Below are 18,316 nucleotides of genomic sequence, written 5' to 3' on the forward strand. Positions count from 1 at the left end.
GCTATAATCTACACATTCTAACTATTTGGAATAGTGATCCCAATACCCAATGCACCTATGGAGTCAAAATTGAATTACCTTATCTTGCGGTCACACTCTCCAAGGTTCATCTTATCTAGTATTCAATGTGCTACAAAATAATTTATTATATTACTAGTTATCCATATTCAACCATGTGAAATTGCAGAACTAGACTTAAATGTTTGGATAAGTTTTTTGACTATAAATAGAGGTCCTTGAGTAATGTAGAAGGCATGGAAAAAGAATACATCATATCTGTTTCTTAGGAGCAACAACTCAATCAAATAAGAAGTCCAGGTTTATTTATTTTATAATAGCAACAGTTTAGTTTCTTTTTCTGTCTACTGTATGAGCAACAACTCTAATTTGTAGAAGTGTAGTTTGGTTTGTAGGAGTAGGAGTTTTGTATTTTTAATAAGTATTGAAGCTTACAGTTGAGTAATTTTCTTTTGTGATAGAATGAATTAAGCTATTATTCATAGACTTTCTTGTTTGAATTGATCGATCTATGTCTCTCATAGAATTAAAAAAGCTCAATCTCCATTTTAATCATCTTAGTCTGGATCTATGCGGTTGATTTTTTTAATATTTTCTATATCCATTTCACTCCTATTTCCTTCATCTATTATCAAAGCCATGTTAATGATGTCTTCTTCTAGTACAAGTTTGTCAAATCCCCAGATTCCCCAGTTCAATAGAAATAATTATGAATATTGGTCAATTACAATGAGAGTTTTGTTTAGCTCTCAAGATATATGGAGTGTTTTAGAGAATGGATATGTTGAACATGCAGATGCAACTACATATGGAAAATTGTCCAAGGAAGATACAGATTCACTGAAGGATAATAGAAAGAAGAATTCTAAAGCTCTTTTCTACATTTTCCAAGCAACACATGAGAGCATTTTTCCAAGAGTTGCAATAGAAACAAAATCAAAGCAAGCATGGGATATTCTTCAAACTACATACAAAGGTATGGATAAAGTGAAAATTGCAAAACTATAAATGTTAAGAAGAGATTTTGAAACAATGCATATGAAAGAATCAGAATATGTAGACTCATTTGTTACTCAAGTTATTGTGCTAGTCAATCAAATTAGATCTCATGGTGATACTCTTGAAGATAGAAGAATAGTTGAAAAGATTTTAAGAATTCTACCTACAAAATTTGAATCTATTGTTCTGTTAATAGAAGAAACAAAAAATGTTTCTCAATACTCTGTTGATGAGATTCATGCCTCTCTAATTTCTCATGAGCATAGACTTGGTCATTCTTCTAACTCTTTCTTGGAGCATGCTTTAAGTCATGAGTCACAATTTCTCATGGTAGAAGCATAGAAAGATCTAACTTCAAAGGGAGAGGAAGAAATTCATATAGAAGTGGAAGAACCAACCCAACCAATCCAAGTGGAAGAGGAAACAATCAAATTTTGAGTCAAAATCAATCTTCGAGTCAAAATCAATCTTTGAGTCAAAGGTATGAAAAATCTCAAGCTCAATGTCACTATTGTAAAAGATATGGTCATTATGCAAGTGAATGTAGAAAAAGACAATTTAATTCCAACAAACAAAGTGCAAAATTTTCTAGAGAAAATCAAAATCAAGGTAGTATGTTTCTAGCATGTAATGTTCCATAGGAGAGTCCAAAAGATGTTTGGTTTCTAGATTTAGGTTGTAGTAATCATATGACGAGAAATTTATAAATGTTTTCAAGTTTGGACAAGTTTGTCAAATCATATGTAACTTTGCAAAACGATAATGAAGTGTTAGTAATGGGAAAAGGAAATGTCAACATTCTAACAAAACAAGGGGAGAAAAAGATTATTTCTAATGTTTACTTTGTTCATGGATTAAAATATAATTTGATGAGCATTGGACAACTTGTTCAAAAAGGATATAGAGTTTCTTTCAAAAATAATGAATGTATAATCTTGGATCGGCTCCCAAAAAATTGGTTAATAGAAAAAGTTCAAATGACAAACAATAGCATGTTTCCCTTAAGGATAACACAAGATTTAAGGGTTAAATTTGCATAAGAAATCACTTAAGATTTATCAAAAGTAGCTTTTCAATCAGAAATAAAATATTAGAATTGGCTTTGGCATTTAAGATTTGGACACTTAAATTTTAGTGGCCTAAATTTGTTACATAAAAAGAATATGGTGAAAGGTTTTCCATTGATAGAAAAACCAGATAAAGTATGTGACAATTGTATTTTGGGAAAGCAACATAGAGAGACATTTCCCATTGGCAAGTCAATTAGAGCAAAGACACCCTTAGAGATAGATCACTCTGATTTGTGTTGACCAATGCAGACACCCTCAATTGGTGGAAGTGTTTATTTCTTGACATTAATTGATGACCATTCTAGAAAGACATGGGTTTATTTCTTAAAGCATAAGTTTGATGTTTTTGATATCTTTTGTTAATTCAAGTCTCTAGTTGAGAAGCAGAGTGGATATTATATCAAATTTTTAAGAACTAACAGAGGTGGTGAATACATCTCAAATTTGTTTCTCAAATTTTGCAAGGATCATGTAATACAAAAGCAATTTACTGCCAGGTACACTCTACAATAGAATGGTGTTGCAAAGAGAAAGAATAAAACTATTATGGACATGGCCAAGAGTATGTTGAAGGCTAAGAATATGTCAAATGAGTATTGGGTAGAAGCTATAGAATGTGCAATCTACATAATGAATAGATGCCCAACTAAAAGTCTTATGAATAAGGTTCCAGATGAAGCATGGAGTGGAAACAAGTATAATGTTTCTCATTTGAAAGTATTTGGATGTGTAGCATATGCTCATGTCCCAAATGAGTTAAGAAAGAAATTGGATAAAAAGGGAGAAAAATGTATATTTTTTGGTTATAGTGATGATACAATAGCTTATAAGTTGTATAATCCTATAACTAGAAAAGTGATAATAAGTAGAGATGTACAATTCATAGAAGAAACTGATTGGGATAGAAGCATGGAGAAAATAGTTAATATTTTAGTATGTTTTCCGCAAGAAGATAACAAAGTTACAATTCCAACTAGTGCTCCCCTAGCAAATCCTCCTGTACCACTCAAGCTCAACAAAGTGGTGCACAAGAAATATCATCTCCAATAAGAACTCTTGGTGGAGGACTATCAAGCCTGCATCATTGAGGATCTACTCCTAATGAAACATTAATAGTCTCAAGGAGACCAAGAACAAGAAGCTTAAGGGACATCTATGATCAAAATAAGGGTGAGAATAATGCTGATCCACTTTGTCTTTTTGCATTATTTTCTCAAGTAGATGATCCAATTTATTGTGACGATGCAATCAATGATGAAAAATGGACACATGCTATGGATGAGGAAATTGACACTATTGAAAAGAATCATACATGGGACCTAGTAAACATTCTAGAAGGAAAGGATGTGATAGGAGTAAAGTGGGTTTTTAAGACTAAGATAAATGAAAATGGAGATATACAAAAGCATAAGGCAAGACTTGTGGTAAAAGGATACTCACAACAACTTGGAGTTGACAACAATGAAACATTTGTTGTAGTGGCTCGTCTGGACATAGTGCGGACAATATTGGCAATTGTAGCTCAAAGCAAGTGGTTAGTATATCAAATGGATGTCAAATATGCATTTTTAAATGGCTTTCTAAAAGAAGAGGTATATGTGAAGAAACCACAAGGATATGAAGTTCTAGGACATGAAAGTAAGGTCTATAGACTAAGGAAAACACTCTATGGGTTCAAACAAGCTTCTAGAGCATGGTATAGCAAAATTGATTCTTATATCATAGAAGATGGATTTACTAGGTGCAATAGTAAGCCTATGCTATACAAAAACATGAATGAACAAGGTAAAATTCTAATTGTATGTTTGCATGTTGATGATTTGATATTTACAGGTGATCTATCAGTTAACATGTTCAAAGAAGCTATGAAGAAGAAATTTGAAATGAGTGATTTAGGTCTTATGAAGTGCTTTCTTGGCATTAAGGTGAAGCAAGATGAGAATGGTATATTCATCTCACAAGACAAATAGGCTAATGATATATTGAAAAGGTTCAATATGATTAGTAGAAAATTAGTGACAACACCGGTAACGACAGGTTTGAAGCTAAGCAAGGATGATAAGGTATCCAATGTAGATCCAACATTGTACAAAATACTTTTTGGTAGTCTAATTTATTTAACTCCCACAAGGCCAGATATAATGTATGGTCAGAGTCTCATTTCAAGGTTCATGGAGTATCCAAAAGACTCTCATTGGAAAGCAAGGAATTTTTTTTTTGAGATATGTGAATGGAACAAGAAATTATGGAATTCACTAGTCATGTTTGGATGAGTTCAAACTCATAGGGTACACTAATAGTGATTGTGCATGTAGCATTGATGATACAAAAAGTACATCTCATTATTTATTTCATTTTGGAATAGGTGCATTATCTTGGGCATCCAAGAAACAACCTATTATGAGTCTTTCATCAATAGAGGCATAGTATGTAGCAGCAATAGGAGCTACCTGTCAAGCAATTTGGATGAGAAGAGTGTTAGTACATTTGAGGCATAAATAGGAGGAAGCAACAAAGATTTTTTGTGACAATAACTCAGTGATTGCATTATCCAAGAAACCTGTATTTCACAAGAGGAGCAAACATATAGATACCCGATACCATTTCATCAAGGAACTAATTAACAATGGAGAGCTATATTTGGATTACTACAAATCTGAAGATTAGTATGCATATATTTTCACCAAACCACTAGGACAAGTAAGCTTTGAACACCTAAGAGATTGTTTGGGAATCCTAATCAGTGGTAGTTGTGATTAAGGTGGAGTATTAGGAATAGTAATCCCAACATCCAATGTGTCTACAGAGTCAAAATTGGATTTCCTTATCTTGTGGTCACTCTCTCCAAGGTTCATCTTATCTACTATTCAATGTGCTACAAAATAATTTATTATATTACCAGTTATCCATATGCAGCCATGTGAAATTACAGAGCTAGACTTAAATGTTTGGATAAGTGTTTTGACTATAAATAGAGGTCCTTGAGCAATGTAGAAGGCATGGAAAAAGAATACAGTATATCTATTTCTTATGAGCAGCAGCTCAATCAAATTAGAATTCTAGGTTTATTTATTTTATAATAGCAATAATTTAGTTTCTTTTTCTATCTATTGTATGAGCAACAACTCTAATTTGTAGAATTGTAGTTTGGTTTGTATGAGCAGGAGTTCTACATTTTTAATAAATATTGAAGCTTATGGTTGAGTAATTTTCTTATTTGATAGAACAAGTTAAGCTATTATTTATATATTTTCTTGTTTGAATTGTTCGATCTATGTCTCTCATAGAATAAAAAAAAGCTCAATCTCTATATTAATCAGCTTAGTTTGGATCTGTGTGATTGATTTTTATTATATTTCTATATCTATTTCACTCCTATTTCCTTCACTAACATAGCAGTGTCATATGTCATTGGTATCATCTCGATAACATATTTTACACCCAATTTGAATATTCCACGTGTGTTTGGAAACAACGAGTCATCTGTAGATTGGTTTGAAAATAGTCCAAGACAATGGAAATCACTGAAAGATGACCACTATCTAACTTGCAAGGAAATTAAATGGTGATAGGTAATTGGAAATTTGTGCTTATGATGGTTTTGGAACTCCAAACATTTCCATCAAGTTTTGAACATTATCATACCAAGAAATAATGCAAACTGTTTGATCTAACACAAAGTGATGAAATGGATATTCATACAAATATATAGTTTGAAATGCATTTATATGTCATCTTATGATATTACTAGCTTAATGGATGAAGTCTCAAGCCACCATCTTGGACTTCTCTGTTATCCTCACCAAGAATCCACAGGTGCAAATGGATAAGATGAGTATGCAACGAGATACAAAGAAGCAAAAATTGTTTGGCTAAACACGTCAAAGAGATCTCATCTTGAAGAAACATTTCTAATCATTGTAGAGCCAAACAGTGACACTTGTTTGATAAAATACATCATCATGAACAAGGTTTGCGATGATGGGTAGAAGGAACACACAAAATTCTTCGTGTTTCATGTAGCATTAAAATAGATGAATAAAAGTTTGGGAAATCATCATGGCATGCGTTAGGTAGTATAGAGAAGCTACATCATTTAGAATGGTAGTGGTATAATGATAATAAAGCATGGGAACTATTTGATATAATGCTCATTGATTAGTTCAACTATAACCAAAGTGTCACCTCCAGTTCAGGATTGTGCATGGTATAAAGGAGAACATTGTCAATGCTGGAAGCATTGCTGGTCATGCAGTTATAAAGAAATGAAGTAATGATAGGTGTTCTTCAAAAGGAGAACATTGTCAATCTTCGAAGCATTGAGAGTCACACAGTTATAAAGAAGCAAAGTGAAGTAAATGTGTGTGTGTGTGTGTGTGTGTGTGTGTGTACACACACACACACACATACACACACACTTATGTATGGAAGCACCTAAACACATCCAAAATTCCCAAAAAAAAAGTTTGGCTCATCCACGCATCAACACCCTGCACATGCATCAGCATCAGAACCAGAATTGATAACTTAGGTTTGAAGTAAGTCATCATTGGCAATTGCCAATCTGTTAACCACCCTAGTGGTACTATCCTATAATTGAAAAAAGATGGGTTTGGAGAATACCTTCAATTTATCTTGTTGTTGATGGAGCAATTTAGTGGCCAAGCATACATTTTTCCAACATTTACACTCTTATGTTCCCAACCCACAACTTTTGTAGATTATAAATCAAACTAAATAAATAGGTATGGAAGACTGATTGGGGAGAAATGCATTGGTTGTTAAATAATGGTGGAATTCAATTTATTCAGGACAAAGAATAATGGAATCAACTCTCTACACTAGTTAATCACCATTTAATCAACTCATTGTTGGGTGTCTTGTTTAAATTTACTTTTAGATATTAAAAGGTCTACTACTACACCCATGTTCATTGCTGCTAAATGCAATCAACGTGACTAAATTTTTGGACTGGAGTTTATATTTTGTGAGAAAATTTTGATGTATTATTTTCTAGTTCCAATCCAAAGAAGCTTCTATGAACATCAATTAACTAACTTTATATCATACATACTTTTATCCTTGTATAGGCTTTGTATATCATGGAAAAGTAGCTCACATATTGGCTTTGGGTATTACGATTTATCGTATGGTGTTAGGATAGTTCCCATTCATTGGAGAAACTTTACAAGAGACATTTCATAAGGTAGACAATGCTCTGAGTTTTATGTCATGTTTATTTTCATCTTAACTTTCTTGCCACACATCATATTTCATTTATTTAACCAATGCAAAATTGATAGCACTTATTAATTTAGAACTCAATTTTGGTCTGATTCTTGGAATAAATTTGTTAGTGGAATCTCTCTTGTGAGTTTTATAAATATTCACCCAGATTGTAGAATATCTAGCATATCAAATCATAGCCTACTAGATTAAGGAAGTATAAGTTATTTATATTTCTAGAATTACCTATGGATGTGAATCAATTTGCATGTACATTCATGGTATGCTAGAAATAATAATAAAAAATGTATGCAAATGAATAAATATAATAGATAAATGTGATTGTTGTGTATGTACATGTAGGAAAAAAATAATACAACACCTATCTTATACCAATGCAAAATTGGCATCATTTATTAATTTGGAACCTGATTTTGGTCTGTTTCTTGGAATAAATTTGTTGGTAGGATGTCTCTTGTCAGTTTTATAAATATTCACCCAGATTGTAGAATATATGGCATATCAAATCATGGCCTAGTATATTAAGGAAGTATAAGTTATTTATATTTCTAGAATTACCTATGGATGTGAATCAATTTGCATCTACATTCATGGTATGCTAATAAAAGAAAAAGAAAATGTATGCACGCAAATAAATATAATAGATAAATGTGATTGTTATGTATGTACATGTAGGCATAGAATAATAGAATACCTTTCTTACACCAATGCACAATTGGCAGCATTTATTAATTTATAACATGATTTTTGTCTGTTTCTTCGAATAAATTTGTTAGTGGAACATCTCTTGTGAGTTTTATAAATATTTACCCAGATTGTAAAATATATGGCATATCAAATCATGCCCTGTTATATTAAGGAAGTAAAAGTTATTTATATTTCAAGAATTTCCTATGGATGTGAATCAATTTGAATGTACATTCAAGGTATGCTGGAAAGAATAAAAAAATCTTTATGCACACAAATAAATATAATTGATAAATGTGATTGTTATGTATGTACATGTAGGCACAAAATAATATAACATTTGTCTTATACTTTCAAGTGCCTCTGGAAAGAGTTATTTATATAAAAACTAGAAAACAAAAAGTAGGCCAATGGTGGTATTATGTTGCATGTGAGAAACATAAATACCATTACATATTATATCTTTTATATCCCTTTTTAGAAGGTCCACATCAGAATTTTGAGACAAGAGATGTTGACATCTACTAATGGAGGATGGTTAGTGTACTTGCAAAGCACATATGTGTACACAAAATGATAAGGCATCTCTATTTAGTTGTAGGTGCCCTTGAAAGTAGTTATCTAAGATTAATACTCTAGCCACCCCACAAATGAATATACCAATAAAAGAGGGAATGCTCTGGGTTTAATGCAATCCTTGGATGAGTATTCTTCTAGAACTAAGAATTTTTTTTACTTTGATCTCGAAGTCCAAGGGTTTTTGTCCCTGAATTTGTAGATGAGACCTTGTTGATGTATTTTTCCATGGTATGTCTAAAATAATGTGAAATGAACATTTTATGAATGCCTCAAGGTTGGATAGTGTGAATTATATTGGAATAATACAATCTATGGTTGTGGGAACCAACAACTTATACTTGTGATGCAACGATTGCCAATCATATTTCATGTTAAGTTTAGCCACCAAATAGGGATTCATGAATTGAGACATGCTACATTTTCTTTTCCAAGTTAGCTCTACTAAATGTTGGTGTCATTATTTGGTTTTCACTACATTTTCCAAAATGCATCCTTATAATGTGTTTGTTGAAGTTGAGTTTGGATAATTCTGAATGGTTGATGGATATAGATTGATATTAAATCTTCCTAACGACTCAAACCTAGAACTCCAAGAAAGTTTGATTCTAGTTTTACAAATGATTACAAATGCTGAAAAAGCTTTACTGCTGAGCTAAGTGCACTTTTGAAATTTTTTATTTGGAATGAAGTGGAGGTGACAAGAGAAAGTTAGTCTGTCTTATGTTTATATTATGGATTAAAACTAATTCTAGAGTGGATCTTCATCAAAGGGGGTTTACAAAAGTCATTTGAGTCTTCTCGTTGTCAAGGACAAGTATTCTTTTATTTTGCAATAAGAAATTTGAGAAAATTACCTCCAAACTTACAATGCTTTCTTCATCTATGTTATCAGAATTTGTTTTTTATTTTATAAAAATATGTCAGGAGACATATGTTGGGGATTTTATCCTTTACACAAGGAAACATACATCTAAAGCTCAAGTCTCCTTTAGCTAAGTGGCCACATGCAAGGGATCCATTCTATCAAATTCACCCACGGGTTGAACATAGACTATATGTGCCTTTGGGGGGTTGGGTGGGGGAGGGAGGGGGAGGGGGGTCCTCAATAGTTGTGCTAAGCCAATATTGACGTACAAAACTTTGGTAGAATAGATACAAAGAAATCAGTTAAAGAAAATTCCTACTTTTCTAAAGCCGAAAATTGGATTGATTGACGCAATGAAAACATTCTATGCATGTATACATTCTTGGTCACAAATTATATTCATTTGGGAATAATGTATTTTTTCAAGCAATTTGTGGGAATGAACAAAAATGTTATTTAAATTATTTTTTTCCTTTCCATTAGTTTTAACGGTGCACATCTTCACATTGATTTTTAAATGAATTAACAAAGATGAACCAATATTAGATAAGATCATTTTATTATATCAAGCTTTGATAAATGAAATTGTCACACATACTTTGAGACAATTTTTATATTCATTAGTTAGAATGAAGCTAAAGCTAAACATTTTTCTCTAGTATTTTAGATTTTGAAAATTTGAAATATTAGCATGATTGTCATTCTTATCTCATATTAATGAGATTTTATTTTTTCATATTTACTGATTTATATTTGTATATAATTCTACTTAATAACAATTTTTTATTTACTTAGTTTTTCAAGCAAGCTTAAATTCAAACTTTTGTGTTTTTCTAACTTTGTATATATGACATTTTTGGATTATGGTAAAAGAAAGTTTTAAGAGGACTTGAAACCTTGTACAATAATCATGAGATAGAGCATCAAGATTCCTAATTAGAAACAATAAAAAAACCAACACAACAAATATAAGAATAGTTGTTCCCAAAGATGACAGAATGAAGACCCAATAACTTAAAAACACAAAAACCCAATTAGGGTTACATGTTTATCCCCTTCTTATGGCACCTAAAGGTAATATAAAATAATTTTTTCACACACTTAGAGTGCTTATCATTCACAAAAAATAATCCATCTTCAACCTTGGTGGCATCCCACTAGCATAAATACTCAAGGCTATCAGAGCTAACATCCCCCAAAGAAGATGCAAGAAACAAATTGTTGTCCAAATCAGGGCCAACATGATCAAGACCATATATAATCAACAAAGGACCATGCCTATTAGAACCATCATAAATAGGACCTCCAACATCAAATTTTAGCTTAGAATAGATTGAAAAAACATCTAGTAAAGAAATATTACCAACAAACACAATCAAATCTTTACTAGTATTCCTACCTCTGAATAGCACAATACCTATGTATCTAGCATAAATAGTACCAATAAAAGAATTAGAAGGAGCAACAATATTAGGAGAAACACTACCAATAGATACAATAGTGGAACTATGAGTAGTCTCGCGTCTAGCAACCACAAAGCACAACAACAACATGGTTCTTAGAATCATGAGAATGTTGAAAGACAATATGAGAAAATCTTTTCTTAGAGATAATAAAATATTTAGTAGAAGGACCCTTGCACCAAGCAGTAGAATTTTTCTTCTTATCCTTCTCTAACCCAAATTGGGATGCATCATGCCTAGATTTTAAAAATATCCTACATCTAAAAGGAATGGCATCATAGTCTAATGATTGAACCCAAAAACTACTATAAAACTCAAGCTTAATCATATCTAGAAGCCCCTTAGAAATTTCCATCAGTACAAGAATTCGAGGATAGGTGAAATATATAATATCAATAGACACATTATCAACCATAAAGAAAGTCACTAAGGGCCTTTCCCACTACTTCAATTAGCGAATCAACCTAAACATGAAAAAGAAGATTGGAAAGCCTCCATCAACCTAAAACCTTGCGAAAGGCTTTAGTAATGTGGGATAACTTAGGGTGTCATGACTTAACCATGAGCACAAAATAATCCTCCCAAGAAAAGGATGGATCACTTAGACTCAGATTTCTATCATCAACCAAATTAAAGTTGGCAACAAAAAAACCTTGGCCAAGGGGAAGATATTAATAATACCAAATAAAAGAGGCTCCTAGTGGGTAGAAATCCATGTGTGTAAGTCAATGAGGCTCAACCAAAAACCCCTAAAGTGATAGATCATACCTTTGATAGAAAGATTAGCTGACAAATGCTTAATATCAAGCAATAGCTCCACATCCAACAAAAATCAAAGATGGTTAAAAGTATAGATCAATCCATTTACCCTCAAACACAAAGCACCATGCAACCTATCTGAAGCGGGGTCATAATAAAAATAATTCAACCTAACCCTAGAGGTATCTCTACAAGGAAAAGAGAGAGACCATCCACTTTAACTTATAAATTGTTAAGAATGATAAAATTGGTGCATCCAACCAAAAGTTTCCTCAACACATTGCAAAATCTATCACAATAAATTTAACATACAATATCACAAGAGACAACATGATCGTTAGAAGACAAGAGACACCATTTCTACTTTAAAGTAGCTAAGATGTACAATTAATTCCATTATGAAAATATCAAAACGACACCAAATACTTATGTTAAAATAATGGTAGAAATAAATTTAAGTATGCACCATTGAGACTTCCCTTGAAAAATGGAAGAAATTATTCAAATGTGAAACATTGATATGAATCTAAAAATAGTAGGCCAATTTTCTTTCTAAATTTGAAAACATAGATTGAATGAAACCCTAAAAATGACTTGAATCCACAAAAAAATTTCTAGAACAAAAACTTCTTCTTATTCAAAAATGTAATTAATTTCTAGTTATTTGGAATGCTCAAAAAACAACATGCATAAATCATTGAATATAGATGATAGATTCCAAAAATTTATTTTTCTCATGACTACAAAAAAAAAAAAAATATATATATATATATAAAAAGAGTGCTTCCCTTTGTTTTCTCTTCATTCACTAAAGATCCATGTGTTTCTATTTCTCTTGTATTTTAATGAAAAATAATATATTTTTAAAAAATGAAATCTTCTTTTAGAAAAAATTGTATCATGGTATTTATTTTTGCAAAACAAACAACTCACGATGAACACTTTTTTGTGTCATCACCATTTAGCCACATTCACTCACACGATAGTATCATTGCATAAGTTGATACCATATTAAAAAAGAGAATATAATGTGATTTTTATTTTATTTCAATTTCAATCCAATTAGTTGGTCTTTTAATTAAATTCATGAAACTTATAAAGTTTTTTATTGTTATTATAAACTATCTACTAGAATGTAGCTTTATGAAAACTAGAAATCAACTATTTTTTAATTTATTAATCTAAAGTTATATTCTAACACTTTCCACATACTTAAATAATGTGACATCCTCAAGAGAAAATACCTCAAGGAGAAAGTTCACAAAACCCCAAACTATAAATAGACACTAGAACTACAAATAGCCTAAACAACAAGGACATCATTACCATCATCATGTACTCCATCACCTTCACTGGGAACCTCCCCTGAAGCTCCCATGTTATAACCACAATCTATACCTTTCAAAGTTCCACATTCTCTTAGTTGAGGATATTTCCTAGGAATGACAACTAAAATAAACTAATGGTAATTTTATAAATTAGTTAGTGTCTCATATTTTTGTATGTATATTTTATATTTTAAAGATTTGATTGTAAATATGCTTTCTAGTAAGTTAAACCTATTTAATAATATGGTGATGAAAAAGATCTATAAAGTGTTCTTATTACATTAATTAAAGTGGGAAGGTAAACTATTGTATTAAAATTTATAGTATAGAAATGGAAAACTCATTTCAACACCACAAATTGTTAGAAATAAGAAACATGGAAACAAAATATATGATTCACTATCTAGGAATCTATTGGGATATGCCCATGTGTCAGCATAATATCTCTTACAAAAGAATATCTTTATCTAATATTGTTTCCTAACAATGTTATGTTCTCACTAGATTATAAAGTCACTTGGCTAACAAAAGAAGATATCACAAATATAATAGAAAATGCATAAAATAACATGTAATATCTTTATCAACTAAAATATAAATGAAAATATAAAGAAATGAATGGTAAGAGGTAAAGAATTGTATAATTTTATTATTTAGAAACCTACAAATTCTAAGGAGAGAGAATATGAAGGATATTGACTTTTTTAGTGAATTTTCAATTATTTCTTAGATCATTTGTTAGTCATGGGTATATAAATGAACAAAACGATTAAAACTTATGTTTACTTTTATCATAAGTCATTTTAGGAGCCACCCCTTGAATGGGGATAGGAATTAAGTTGTTTTTTCTATAAGCCTCTCAAGGGACTACTATGGACTACATCATTCCCTATGTGGGTCAAATTTGACTTTGATGGGGGCCTGATAAGGAAGCTAGAGGATGAGTGGAGCATGATGTCTGGATAAAAATAATAATAGAAATCAATAAATTTTGGGATCATGACAAATAATGAGGAAGAATACGGTGTTTCTTTGGTTAGCCTTGAATGTAGGAGAAAATTTTAATGCTCACAAATTCACTTGGAAGGGACTCCTTAATAACATTCAATTCTATTAAAAAATATTTAATTCCAAATTAGATATTGAAAAAGCTCTTCAAACTAATCTCAAATTTGGTTGATCAACTATTTTTTTTTTGTCCTAGCTATAAAGAGGAGGAAATGGTGTGGCTGAGAAACTAGACAAATAAGCCTCTAAAAATGTAGAAGTTAGTCAATTAAGTGTGCTAAGTTTATAGTTATTTTGTGTGGGTCATCGGATGAGGTAGATTGATATGGAGTTGTAATGAGCTCCACTTGTAACATATTTATTCTCTCAAGCCCTTGAAAAGGGGAAATAATGTATTTTAGAATCTACAAATACTTGTATTAGATGCATAAGATTTAGATGGGACATGTGTTAGCTAGATGTTAGGGTTTTTTTGAGGTTTGCATGGATATGATGTTTCCTAGTGAGCTATTTTAATAGAGACTAAGATATTATGTTAAGATGGTGGTATTTTTGACTTTTGTTAGAAAAAGACTAAATTAACCAATAAACATTTTTTTAGATCATTTATCACTAATAGTAATAAAATACATCTACAACAAATCAACTTTATAGTAGTTTGGATCAAACTTGTGATAACCATGATTGTCTTGAGTATTTAATGTGTTGCACTAGATTGTGAGATAAAGAATAGATTAAAGTTTGTTGGCTTTTTATAGGAAATGAATAAAACATGCACAAGAACCAAAAGGACCACCTCTAACCTTATACTAGCCACCAAACCCAAGCCCAATCCTACATATACCTATCATTAGATTTCAAATTCATTTTTATTACAATGTACCTTGTATACTTTGTTGTTGTTTTATTTGGATCAATATTATGTCATGTGATGTGAATGTCTTTATAGCTTACTTTCCTTGGCAATATTAAGTCCACATGACTAGTGAGTTTGAGGAGATAAAACAAGAGGAAAGAAAAATGTCATGAATGACCAAAAGAATCATACTTTCCTTGGTATTCAATAATCGAACTGATGAAACATGGTGATAGGTTGAAGATAAAAAGATAGGCCTAATATCCCGAGTAACCAATGGTAAGAATTGAACTGCAATAAGACAAATTGGAAACATTCACATATCTCGAGTTAGTGGAACCCAAAACTAGTGTTATCACGACTCATCAAAGTAATAATTAAAACAAAATTTACCTTTATAGTTGTATTTTCTTTAATAAATGGAGAATGCATTTAAGCTTTTGGTTAGCACTAGTGTTAAGAAAGATGTATGCATGTGATGCAGTATTAATAACATAAATCGTTACTAACATTCGTTAAGGAATAAAAGATGAGAGTTATATTTAGGTTTATTGTAAGGATATATTTATGTTTATGACATTAAAGAAGGATTTCTTAATTCTACTTATAATTATTACATTCATAGTATAGTAATGAACATCTTATTAGTAGTTAAAATAATCCCAAATTAGAGCATACAAGTTAGGTTTATGTACATTTTTTAATAGGGGACTTAAAATAGAATACTTTTTGTTGGGTTGAGGAAGCTACTATACATTACAAGGTAATATATTGAGTTTGTATCATCTCTTGAATTATTTGTTTTCAATAAAATAATATATAATGTTGGTGTAGTAGTTGACTTCAAATTGATATTTTTTTTAGGGGAATGGTATCATATGTAGTCATTATCCTTTGATAAAGTATATGTGTAGGATAGATGTTATAGCTGAAAGACTTATGAGACTTATAGTTAATAGATGTGTTAGAGTAGTACTGGGATGGGTGATCTCCTAGGAAGTATTGATGCTTCACCCCTATTAGCATCACCTAGATCCACTGAGTGGTAAGTGTTCCATTTATCCTCATGAAAAATGGATTTTTTTTGAATCATTACTTGTGAAATATTGGTCAATGAGTCCAACTAAAAAACTACACAATTAAATCCTGATTGCAATATCACAATTTGACTAGCTATGGAAATTATTTCCTACTTATCAATTGATGATCTTAATGGGATTTCTAATGAATGGTTCATAAGGCACCACACTTGGTGAAGGTTTTTCAAATGGGGTTTTAAGCAAAGTGGGTTTAACCATGGAGAAATTTCGTAGTTAAGCACACTCGAGCTAGAGTAGTATTGGGATGGGTGACCTCTTGGGAAGTTGCGGTACTTCAACTCTATGAGAATCACATAGATCTAATGAATGCTAAGTTCTCCATTTATTTTCATGAGAAATTGATTCATTTTGTATCACTACTGGTGAAATGTGGGTCAACAAGTTTCACTCAGAAACTACAAAGTAACATCTTGATAGCAATATCACAATTTGACTTTCTATAGAAATAATCATCTACTTATTAGTGGATGAGCTTAAGGGGATTTTTTATGAGTAGTTCATAATGCACAATGCTTGGTGAAGGTTTTTTAAATTTGGTTTCAAGAACAGTGGGTTTAACCATGGGGAAACTACATAGTTAGTAAGCACACTCAAGTTGGAGTAGTGCTAGGATAGGTGACCTCTTTGAAAGTCCTGATGCTTCACCTCTAAAAGAATCACCTATATCTAATGAGTTCTAAGTGTTCCATTTATTCTCATTAGATATGGATTCATGTTGAGTCACTACTTGTGAAATGTGGGTCAATGACTTTGACTCAAAAAACTACATAGTTAAATCCTAATAGAAATATCACAATTTGACTTGTGGAAATTATCCCCTACTTATCAATTGATGAGCTTAAGAGGATTTATAATGAATGGTTCATAAGGCACAATAATTGGTAAAGGTTTTGTGAATGGGGTTTCAAGAAGAGTGGGTTTAACCATGGGGAAACTCCATAGTTAAGTGCACTCAAGTTGGAGTAGTATTGGGATGGGTGACCTCCTAGAAGTCTCAATGCTTCACCTCTATGAGCATCATAGGTAGATTAACAATGAGTGATAAGTTTTTCATTTATTCTCATAAGATATGGTTTCATGTTGAATCACTACTCATAATGTGTGGGTCAATGAGTTTGACTCAAAAACTATACAGTCAAATTTTGATACCAGTATTACAACTCGACCTACTATTGAAATTATCTACTAATTATCAATTAATGAGCTTAAGGGGATTTCTAATTAATGGTTAATAAGGCACAAAATTTTTTTAATATTTTGAAAATAAGGTTGTAAGATGAGTGGATTTAACCATGGGAAAACTCTTTAGTTAAGTGCACTCAGCTAGAGCAGTATTAGGATGGGAGACCTCTTAGGAAGTCCTAGTTCTTCACCTCTGTGAGTATCACCTAGATTCAATGAGTGCTAAGTGTTCCATTTATTTTGATGATAGATGGATTTGTGTTGAATTAATACTTGTGAAATGAAGGTCAATGAGTTTGACTCAAAAAGCACAAAGTTAAATCTTGATAGCAATATCACACATTTTTATTTATTTTTTCAAACAATAAATTGGTTGAAGTCATTAGATAAATAATACTATTAATAAGAATAATTAATACAAATTAAGAAACTAAAAAACTTATAGATATATATTTTGAGAAAATTAATCAATCATCTTAGAGAACATAATAATAAGGATTAGTCAAAAGGTATCAATCTCAAGTACTCAAGCAATATCATATAACTAACAATATAAATGTTTAACTATTATATGTATAGAAGAGAAAACTCTCATTACCTTAAAAAAATATCACTAGAATAGATATTATGATAGAGGAATCTTTATAGATCATCGCTACCCTAAACTTTAGTACTCCCTTTAGAAGATTCAACAATGTTGTAGTCCAAACACCAAGTGTTCGAGTCATCTCCCCAAGGGTGTGAAGGATTAGAGTAGTTGATAAAGGATTTTTGTTGTTGGTTTTTGCCTGACAAAAATATTATAGAACTCTTAAAATTTCTCCATAGATTTGAACATGGCTAAGAAATCCTCCAGCTCCATTAACTCTCAAATCCTACTACAACATTTCCATGATGATCATATGCAATGCATATCCGATTGCACATATATACTTAAAAAGATAGCCATTATGAACAATATCATTTTAAGATTGCAACATCATCCAAAAGGACATTTAGCATATATAAACAATTTAAAATGAAAATGTATTTTCTAGAACAAAGTAAGGGGCATGTTTTTTCCGCAAGTATTCCTTTCCCAAATTTTTAATCATTGTTAATTCCCATAATTAAAAATAGTTGTGCATGTCCATTTTACATAAATTTATCGAGAAT

This window comes from Cupressus sempervirens, chromosome 1 (assembly GCF_028749045.1).
Source record: "Cupressus sempervirens isolate cs-2001-9-10 chromosome 1, ASM2874904v1, whole genome shotgun sequence".
Taxonomy (NCBI): Eukaryota; Viridiplantae; Streptophyta; class Pinopsida; order Cupressales; family Cupressaceae; genus Cupressus; species Cupressus sempervirens.